We start from the raw sequence: 11002 nt of genomic DNA, 5'->3' as shown, positions 1-11002 counted from the left end.
AAAAACTTTCCTCTCATGTCCAATGAGAATCCCTAAGAGCAATTTGTGTCCATTCCCCCTTGTCCTCTTGAAATGACCCCGTGTAAAAAGGGAGTCTCCATCTTCTTTGTAGCTACCCCTTAAGTGCTGGTACATGGTGATGAGATCCCCTCTACGCCTCCTTTTATATACGTAGTTAAAGGTTTTGGTACATTTATAATAGATTCGTAACACTTCCTGTTTATTGCTAATAATTGAATCTTGGGTTAATAGTATTTTCTGTGCTTGCTTATGAGCCTCATTCATTCCAGAAAGGGAAAACATCCACAGCTTAGTTTCATTGTCCCTCTTCATCTCTCTGAGTCTCTGAGGATCTCTCTGAAGAAAAATAGCTTCAAGAACTGTCTCCATGTAGTACAGTCAGCAGTGATATAGGGAAGCACCGTTTTAGCTAAGGTACTTAGAAGTATTGCAGTCTAGTAAGATTAATGAGAGCTTGAATGGCCATATATTCACTGTTCTAAATAACTGTGCTGATTTCCCTTGCTGGTGTGCCTACCTGCCAGTGGTGCTTGGTGGCTTGGCAAGCCAAGAAACCCTGCAATGGTGTCCTTGGTGGCAGCCCCAGTGCTTGTGATGCAGCCTCAGAGGCGCAGCCCTAGGGATGCAGAGAAGCCACTCTGTGAAGTCTGTGTGAGGTCTGGAGCAGGCCAGAGCACAAAGATGGAGAGGAAACCTGGGTTTGAGTCACTCAGTGATGGTGCTGCTTGAGTTTCATGCATGCTAGTCTTGCAAAGTTAAATTTAAACCCAGAAATGTTGTTGCTGAAATTCCTCTACAGCACGGGAAAGTCCAAGGGACCAAAACAGAGAATAAGCTGTACTCCCATGGCATAAGTTTGATGAAGCTGAGAATAAAACCAGACACAATTGCTGAGAGATCTGAGTTCTGATTTACTCTAACAAACTTTGACTTTCCTCTCACTGTTTCACAGTGAGCCCCATCATCATATTTTTTCTTTCCCTTAAAGTTTCAAATTACATGATATCAGAAAGATGTTCAAGTTTCCTTGGAGTTTTTACCTCTTAACATTCTGGAGAAAACCCTGCTGTTAAGGCTTCTGAGCCCACTAGAAGCTGAAACCACAAAAAACTTACAAAAAAAAAATCAAGATTTTAAAAATTAGTGTTTTAGTATTTCTAAGACAATTGCCTGATTTTTTTAATCCTGACTCAATGCTTTTGAACACATGACATTGGCTGTAATGATTTCCTCATCTGTAAAATTGGGATAAATATAATTAACTGCCTCAAAGCAATGCTGGCAAGTTAATCACTTGGAAGAACATATGAGATGGAAGTTACTACTTGCCTGTAAAGTATTAGTGTTATTAGTTACGATATCTTGGGCAATTAAAATATAAATTTGCTATACTCAGGCTTTTAACTAACAACAGAGCATAAAGTATGTTTTCCCTTTATGTGAAATACCCTGGAGGAAAGCTTAAATCTATATTTACTGTCCAACAGAAGGGATGAGTTGGCTTGTTGAAGGCAAATTGCATTAAGTGTAGAAACCCAACAAAAACATCAATTACTGTGTTAGCCCTTATGCACTTAGCTTGAGGTTGTTCACCAATCATGTGGGAACAATTATCTTTATGGATTATTGATTATATTCAACCCTCAGGCAGCTGTGGGCCTCATAAGGCACTTTGTGGTTGCAAAATGGGGAAATTTTTTAGGCTCTTTCAAGAGCCTTCCTGAATAATTTGAGAATGTATTAATCAACCTCTAAGGTCAGTTACCACTAGTAATCAGACTAGTGGATAATTTGATTAATTAGGGATTTTTTAGGATATAAATAGGTACCGTAATAACATTAGATAAACTAAAAATATGAGGTATTGACACAAAGGTCTAATTCATGTACATATAAGGAAAGTAAGTTGTAAATATTTTGGGTCTGATGGCTGGAAACATCCATTGTTTTCTCCAGGGGTTGCCAGAGGGAAGGAAAAGACAGTACATTTTCCTGCTGCTGACTGCCTCAGTGGAGCACATGAACAGCAGAGTTTCTTCAATTGTTTCTGAACAACAGAGGTCTTTTTATTTCCAATGATGAACTGACTCAAAATAACAAAAGTTGAGGTAAAACCCACCAAAGTCAATGGAAACCTGTCTGGTTTGAATGCTACTGTACTGATATAGGACTCTCTTTAATTGTGAGATGTTTGGCTCCTGTTTACAGGCAAGGCTTTTGTTTCCAGTTTGCTGCTATTTGGTCTTTAAGGGTTTTCTCACACTCTTTTAGGGAGATAGTATCCTCTGCACACTGATAATATAGCTGTGCTTTGTGTAGCATGTCCATTGTAAATAAATTATCATTGGTTTTTTCTGCCTACTGTATACACTTTTTTTGTTTAATCTTGTCTTTTTTAATTTTATTTTTGGTTTTGGTCTCAGGGCATTTTATGCTACTCTGGTCTAGTCCAGAGGAGAGACAGAACTGTAAATCCTTAATTCCAGCAAGCCCTTCCAGGAGAGCTCTGTGGACAAGACTGCCCAGTAATCCAAGGGAAAATATGTCTTTTCAAAGCCTTGGCAGCTTAATGTCAATGGAAACATCCCTCCAGTTTTTCAAATTTGCATTTTCCCACATGCTCCTCAAAGGAGTGTCAAGATGTGCTCGGTACATGTACCACTGTTCAGAAATCGGCCTGGCTGGATTTCACGGGTGATACAGATCGCAATGCCAGCTGCAGGTCACCAAATGAATTGGAAATAATGAGGATTGAACTGTGACTTAAGCTGTACACTTCAAAAAAATCTGCCTAGCTGCCGGTTGGACATGTGTATCTGTTTCTGCTGTTTACAAAAAAAATCTCTTTATCTGACCCTGGAAACATAAAGAGTATCAGTCATATTTTAGGTAACCTGTAGCCCAGTGGCTTGTACACCTCTGCAGACAAGAAAAGTTTCAAAAGTTTGTGGTGTGGGCTATGGAGCCAATGAGCACTTGTAGCCTGTAGGAATGTAGGTCCCTTTTCTTTTTAGGTGATAACTCCTACAAATGATATATTTACAGAATAAAAAGGCAAAAGTGCATGGACAAAATTTGCATACCATGGCCCACTAGTGTTACTAAATACAGGCCTAACAATTAGCAAAATGAAATTGCAGAACAACGAGTAACAATAAAGCTAGATTTAAATCTAAAGTCCTAGGTTTTTTTAACAATACTAATTTTGTCTGAGCATGTTTTGGTTATACAGAAGACCATACGTTGCATATTAGATTACAGAATTCCTATCTCAGAGAAATTCATATCTAAAAGCACATCTGGGGCTCATTATTAATTAACAGTTATAGAAAAATGTAAGCTGAATCCCTAATGTTGTATAAACTGTATGATCAAAAAAATGTGTTTATGTGCAGCCAGTTTAATACTCCCGATATGTTGTGCCTTGAACCACAACCTCACCCAGTACGTACGAGACCTTATCCATGAGACAAACATGTCCAGCATATTTATGTTCCTGTAGTTTCTAAACAACATTTGAAATAGGATTTGTTTTGTATTTTTAAGAAAGAAACAAGAAGAATTAAAAGTTCTTATATGGTGTAGCTATATACATTTTCTCGACACTTATTGCTAATAGAAACATAGAAAACAATATTTTACAAACAACTATCAACAGAAGGAGGAAAATGTTTATGAAGATGGAGAACTAGAGGAAAATATTCTCCCATACACTGGGAAACTCTTTCCTAAACATGTGTGAGAGAGGGACACTTGGGTTTTTCTCTTGACTGTCGACTGTACATCATAACAGTGAAATTCCTGGAAGGTACTAAATTCTCCTTCTTTGCTATGGATTAGTGCCTTGAGGTATACAAAAGTGATGTGAGACAGTAGCTTATAGTTATATTGCCATTGTTTTTATCTTAATATGGAAGGAGAAGAGAAGGTAGTAAATAATAATGAAGTAGCTATTTTGATCATGCTTCAGCAAAAGTCTCAACAGGATTAATGAAAGGCTAGCACAGGCAGGGCTGTGAGGTGGCAGGGGTTGCAGCTCTGGCTGGGTCCCATGGCTGGGTCCCATGGCTGGGTCCCATGGCTGGGCCTGACCTGAAAGCAGCTCCCAGGGGCATGGGCCTGACCCTGGCAGCAGTGTCAGTCATGTGTCAGTGGATGTCGCTTGAGTAGCTGATGCTGTACATCTGCAAAGAGAGGTTTGGAGAAGGACTACTAATATGAAGACCGAGTGGCGTCGTGGAAATTTTACAGCTACCCTGCATTGCAATCAGGTGAAATTCATCCTGGGGTCAGGATAGCTCATGAAAGGTTTGTGTAGCCCAGCATCTTGTGTCCAGAAGTAGTTAATGGCATCTGTCCAGATGAGAGTGTAAAAGCAGGACAAGCATGCAGGATACTTCTTCAGAGATGTGTGACATAGGGGCTTGCTTAAACCAGGAGATTATATTACTCTACACAACAGCTATAAAGGAAGGAATAAAAATATTATAGGGTGGGGTGAGGGAATGAAAGAAAACTGTGCCTATGCTGAGCAAACCACGACTCTGCGGGCAGCCTGAGGTGTTCTTTGGCTGGGGGAAATTTTTAAATCATGTTTTCCATGTACCTTTCATGTGAGCTGGTGCAATTTCCTAAATTAATAGGTATTTTCCTCTTTAAGGTTTGTACTGCCTATGCGTGCCATCTCAGAAGCTGTGCACCTGTCAGACCTTCTGCTTGTTATCTAGCATGTGTTCCCAGATTTCTTTCTTTTGCAGATCTGAATCTGAATTCTCAAGAAGATCAAGTGTTCTCTCTTATCTATTTCTTCTTCTTCCCTGTGAAAGTCAGGCTGTTAGCCTGTGCATCTCAATTGCATCCTGCCATGGCCCTGATAAATCCAGCAGCATGTGGCAGTGAAGTGGTTGGCAGACCTCAAAGATAAGTAAGATAAATGCTGTGCACTTTTCCAATGAAGATCTTCATAAAAATATGAAGTCACTCGGGCTGTGATCTAGGCCTCTTCTTTCAGAGAGCTGCTGTATTTTCCCATCTGCTGAGTAAGGGCAAGGCCTATTTGTAAAACTTGAGAGTCTGGGGAAGGGAAAGAGTAGATCATGTAGTATCTATTGTAAAAGTGGTAAAAGTACTGCTAATAGACATTATTATTACAAGTGGTGGTGAACCTGGCTTGATCTATCTCTTGTAAGAATGCCAGCTGTCCAGAGAAGGCTTAAGGAAGCTCTGAGTAGCATAGGTCTCATTTTGTCCCAAGCCCTCCACAGAAAGGCTTATGCAGTGTTGGACCAAAGGAAATAAAAGGGAAATCAGCAATCGGCACACAGCTCCTGCTTCAGTAGGCATTGCTGCTTGTGCCTGTCAAGCGCCAGGTTATTCTAATTATTCAAGTGAGGGAACAAAGAGCAGAAAAATCCTTTTTTTTTGTTAAGTCATCTGTGGGCGTGGACCTGCTCTGGTTATGAGGTGTCCACCTAGATGTCAGCCCAGAGAAATATACTGGTACCAGTTCTGAGGCTGCTAGGGAACTTAACCCAAGACTTAGTGTCTGAAGACAGTATAACTCAGTGTTGAGTGTTGATGCCCGCAAGCCTGTACGCTATGTATCTATGCTACACTACACTATCTATGCTGTGCTATGCTATGCTCTCTATCCTATGCCTTTTACTCTTGGGACCCCACCCAACTAAGCTACTGTGAATGAGAATCTGCTGTTTTCTGAATCATAGTGGTAGGGCAACATAGAGAAGACAAAGACCTGATCTCTTCAATCCACTCTACCACAGCAGGTAGATAATTTCATTTGCTAAGGCTGCCAGTATTTTCATGGACACTAAGTTTTACATAAGGAGGTGAAGAAAAGTAATTAAACTGAAGTAGAGCATTGAAGGTGGGCTGAAGATACATCATTTTGTGTTTGTTACATCTGTTCAGGCACTGTTTTAAACAAATCACGCCCTGTTTGCCAGATAGATTTTCAGTAAATGGTTTATCTACTGGTCTGTGTAATTTTAACATTTCATTTTGTAACTCACATTGCTATATAACAAAATTATAACAGTGCCTCAGTGAAAAGAAGCCAACTTCTTATTGCAGTGGTTTAAGCTCCAATTCATTTGAAAAAAAAGAACATTTCAAAATTATATATGATTGATGCTCTTCAGCTACAAAATAGGTAGAGACTCATGATTTTCCTCTTTTACTCTTAAACTTATTTGAAATACAAGGTAAAGTACATTAGTTAACCTATTACTTAAAGACCATAAAACTGTCACCTTTTGGCACTTTAGAAAGTGACTCCAGAATGTGAACAAACACATGCTTTTTCCAGCTGTGATCTGTACTTTAATTTTACTGGCATGTTATTATGCTATCCTGTGTGCTAGCTCTTTACACATTCCAGGGACCATGAAATAATATAACAGGGTTTGCTTTTCTTCCACTTACTAAGAGAAATACAACCTCCCAGTCACTCTCTGAGTTGCATAGGCATTTCCCAGGCTTGTTTTCCAAAGAAGAAGCTGTCAGAAGCCCGCAAAACCTGTTGTTCAGTCATTTACTATACTTGAACTGTGGCTGAGTTTGGAGCCCTTAGCTGAGATCAAGACTCCATAAATCTAGGCAATGTATAGCCATGCTGTAAAAGACAGTCTTTACCTAGTGATTGGGCAGAGTGGGCAGAAAATAAAGCATTTCAGTGATGGCTATACCTCGACTATCAGCTAGCCCTGGGAGGAGTCACTGGTGGCTCATAGCAGGCATTTCCAGGCTGAAGGTGAGCTGCACCCTCACCCAGGTCCCAGCATCCCATCAGTGTGAGAGCACAGGGAGATTGTATCCCCCTTCCCTGTGCTGAGCCCACTGAGTTGTCAGAAGGAAGAAGTCATGGGGTACAGGGTAAGGGATGCAACCCGACCTGCGCTGCTGCACCTGCTGTATTTCAGGCAGTTGAGATTTACAGATGACTTGTTGTTTGGCTGTGGTTCTAAAAGCAAATTCCCCCAAATGAGACTGGGTCTCATTTAGCACAGCCTTGTGCACCAGGGGATCTCATGGTGTGCCCAGAGCCACCAGGAGAGACCTCTTGCTGCTGTCAGCGTGGGATAAGGCTTCCTCTGTTAGGCAGTAAGGAGAGTTTCACACCCCATGCTGTAACAGCTCTTCTGAGAGGCTTTGCCTGGCACACCAGAGTGAAGACAAAAGGGACCATCAAATGGTACTATTTGGCCTGTGTAGTGAGTAATGGCAAAGGCCAGGAACTTGTGGGGAGCGAGTGGGTTATGTCCCTGGACATGGGAACTGAGCTCAAAGAGCAGAGAAGAAATCGTCCCAGGTGCCTCCTTTATACCTGTCCTTTGAGTGGCAGAAGAAATTAGGCTTTCTGAACCCCCAAAAGCAAGTCACCGTGCCTTTCAGTACAAACCAATTGGTCATGTACCTAGCAGGGCTATCTGGGTGGATCAGTAATGGTTTGTGGCACCTATAATGAGGACAAATAGGAAAAGTACTGCCTTTCATTATATGCAGAGGTTGTGCCCGAGTAACTATGTATTATAATGGAACTATCTCATAAGGGCTTCTTCACTGTGCCAGATCACTTTAGTTTTTCCCCACCATGTTTGCCATTTGAAGGTGTATTTCTGTGATTGTAATCCAGTTTGCCTTATGAGGGATGTGAAATATGAAGCCTTGATACCTTCAGTTCAGTCTTTCATAGATCTAAATTTTTTCTTGGAAATGAAGTTGCTAACTTTCATAGCTAAGTTTGATCTAAATCTATGAAGGTCAGAGATAGTCCTTTAGAGTTTCCATTTTAATCCATATATTTCACCAGATGTGGTATAACATGCTTTATTTTATAAAAAAAAAGGCGATGACTGAAATATTTTTGCTAGTTAAGAGTGACCTTGGAAGTAATTCACAAGTGTTGAGCATAGTTACACACCTGCATAGGCAGATTGTGTAAAACTATAGCCATTAAGCAAAAAATATCTCAGAAAGAAACCATGCACTGAAACACTGTGGTCAGACATATGCAAAGTAATAAATCTTTAAAATATTCCCACCAGTAACAGGGAAATTCTTCATGATTGGTGGGCTTTGCCTGTGTCCCAGCTGATTAAAAGTCAATGGTCATGCAGTTGTGCTGTACTGTATATCATCTAAAAGGCAATTTTCCCTCCATTTGCAGGAAAGCTTCAGATTTGATTGATTACATTGCTTTTTGCTTGCGTTTTACCTGTACAGATTGATGACTGCCATACTATACATGTAGCACCTGAAGAAATAAACTAATTTTGCTATAATTTTATTTATGGGGCACCTTCAAAGGATATTTACATTCTTCATATAATATTTACATTGTGATACATTTGGTTATGACAAATGGTTTTCCTTCAGGATGTTTACTCAGTTGTGTGGCTTGGCAAATATGATTTCACTAAGCAAGGAGTAATTTTGTTTGTTTGCCCCAGGCTGGTTCATTTGCCAATTGAAAGAATGCCTCACATGAAGGGACGGGTGCTGTCTGACAGAATATGGCCAATAATTGACGAGTCAGAAGTGGAAAATTGTGCCAGACATAATGGCTTCTTTTTACTCTCTTACATCCAGTTTGAGTTAATTGCCTTGGAGTAAGTTGTACTATGTCTGCACGGCTGCAAGAAAACACCCTGACCTCTTTTCCTGACTTGTTGTGTGATCTTGTTTGTTGTGACAGAGCATCAGGGAAGGATACAGATGCCTCTATAGGTAGGAGGTAAGTCAGGAAAGAAAGTATTTCTAAACCCCCCACTAGAAATCATCTGTTCCATCAACCACCTAAGTATGTCTAGGAATCTAAAGCTTCATGCTTTAATTTCCCAAAGGTGAATGAAAGGCTTAGTTAATCACCTAGGGTTGAAAGCTAGAATCAAGCAAATAAATAAGATGGGGGCAGGTTAGGTAATGGGATAGTTTCAAGCTACGAGGTGGCATCTTGGGATGACCCAGGTTTGTCTGTTGGGCATGCTCTGAGGATGAGAATGAGACCGAAGCAAGTAGCTGGAGTTAGGCAGTGAGTACCAAACCAATCTGTGCACTCTGTTTGCTGATAGGATGCTAGGGAATCCCATTGCCTTGCAGTAGCAGCTGACTCAAATCCAAATGGTCTGGGTGGAGGAGCTTTTTGGGTATGAAAAGAAGCTGTACTACATACATAGTTAGAGAGCGGTGGTAACTTAATAAATAAGACTAAGTGTATAACCTGGGACTAGGGATTTTGTGTGTCTGTAGTTCACTTGTTTTTCTGTTTTGCTTTTGAATTGCTCTTGCTTTTGTTTGTGGTTTTTTGTTTGTTTGTTCTTTTTTTTTTTTTTTTTTTTTTGAGGTGAGAAGCTCACTCAGGGAATAGAAGAAGCAGCTACTGATAGAGGATTTTACCCTGTGGGAAAGCATTCAGCATAAATACTTTTTCTGTTTGTAGCTGGTGCACCATCAAGGTGGGAGGAAGGAGGCACAGGTGCTTAGCAAGCCCTAATTCTTCCCTGCAAGCATCCTAGCTCCACACCTATGGCAGGATCAGATCCCTGAGCACCACTTACTCTTCCTTGCTCTGAGCAATGCTTTTATTTTCTTGCCACATTTGTCTGGAGAACAAGGATGGAGGAGCAGGAATTACAGTCCCCTTCCACTGCTGGTATGCGCTTTTTGTGACAGCTCCACCAGCAGCATGAGGCTGCTCTGTTCATTGGCAAATTGTCCCTAGAAACATTCATACCACAAGGGTTTGACTGGCTGATGCTTCAGAATAAATCAAGCTTTTATTTTATTAAGTAAAAATTTGAAATAAGTCTTCTTGTGAACGGTGATTAGTATAAATAAGAACCAAAAGCTGAATGTTCTGCCTAGTATATCCCAATTAGCACTGGATTATTAATCTGCCAGGGTGCCAGCCTAGAAGTAGCAGCTGCTTTGTAACACAGCTGGGCACTTCTTAATTGTTTTTATTAATGAAGAAATCTTCCCTTCCTCAGCTATTTCTTAATGAAATTGCGGGTTGTCCCTTAGTTAGTAAATCAAATCAAACCACATTTGCACACATTTTTGTGACCAGCAGATTTCAGTTTGGATAAGAACAACATCTGAGTTTCAAATACAGCTCATAGACAATTAATGCACGTTCAATGGTAATAATTCAAATTATTAGCACATGAAATACTATATCTGACCGAGAGATTTGTTATGATAAGAATACTAGATCCAATACAGAAAGACAAATATTAGGAAATAACCTTCGACATCTGCTTAGATTGTATTTATCTTGGAAAAAAAAAAAAAGCCTTATAGTTTGAATAAATATTTCAGCAGCTTTTTATGGAATGATGTGATGTAATTTGTAATAAGTGTGTGACACACCAAAGTGCTACTAAGAGACTGCTGTTTCTTGCCCCAGTCAATTGATGCAGGTGATTGTTTTGTGAGATTAATAATCCTGCCACATAACAGTTGCCGCTGTCTGGTGTTATATCTTCCCCTTTATTGTGTCTGTGAATCAAATGCAAATAAAATTATGGTGCCAGCTAAATTTGACAAGAATAAAATAGCATCCTTAGTCAATTTTTTGATGCCTCTGAAAGGCCAACAGGGATCTCTTTTTCCATTTTACTCGTCCTATTTAGTGGTGGAATAAAAAGCCATTCCTTCACTAGGTCCTGGGCTGGATAGGGCTGGTGCAGGCAGCAGCCTCCCCTGCTCTGCTCTTCTGGCTGCTACTTCTGTACTGTGGTGATGCAAGTGTACTGCAGCAAACTTGCAGTAGCTGAACAAAGAGTATGTATCCGTTTGTGGTTTTCAACATTTTCTTGTGGTAACAGGGAAGGCTGTGAACCATGCACTAAAATAAGACTGTCGGTCCCTGAAGTGTACACGCTTTGAAAGCCACGGTAATTGAGACTCTGGGTCACAAGCGTGCTGGCAATTGGAATGACCTTGCCAAATCCAAGTA

This window comes from Phalacrocorax carbo, chromosome 1 (genome assembly GCF_963921805.1).
Source record: "Phalacrocorax carbo chromosome 1, bPhaCar2.1, whole genome shotgun sequence".
Lineage (NCBI taxonomy): Eukaryota > Metazoa > Chordata > Aves > Suliformes > Phalacrocoracidae > Phalacrocorax > Phalacrocorax carbo.
This window is presented reverse-complemented; position numbering follows the sequence as displayed.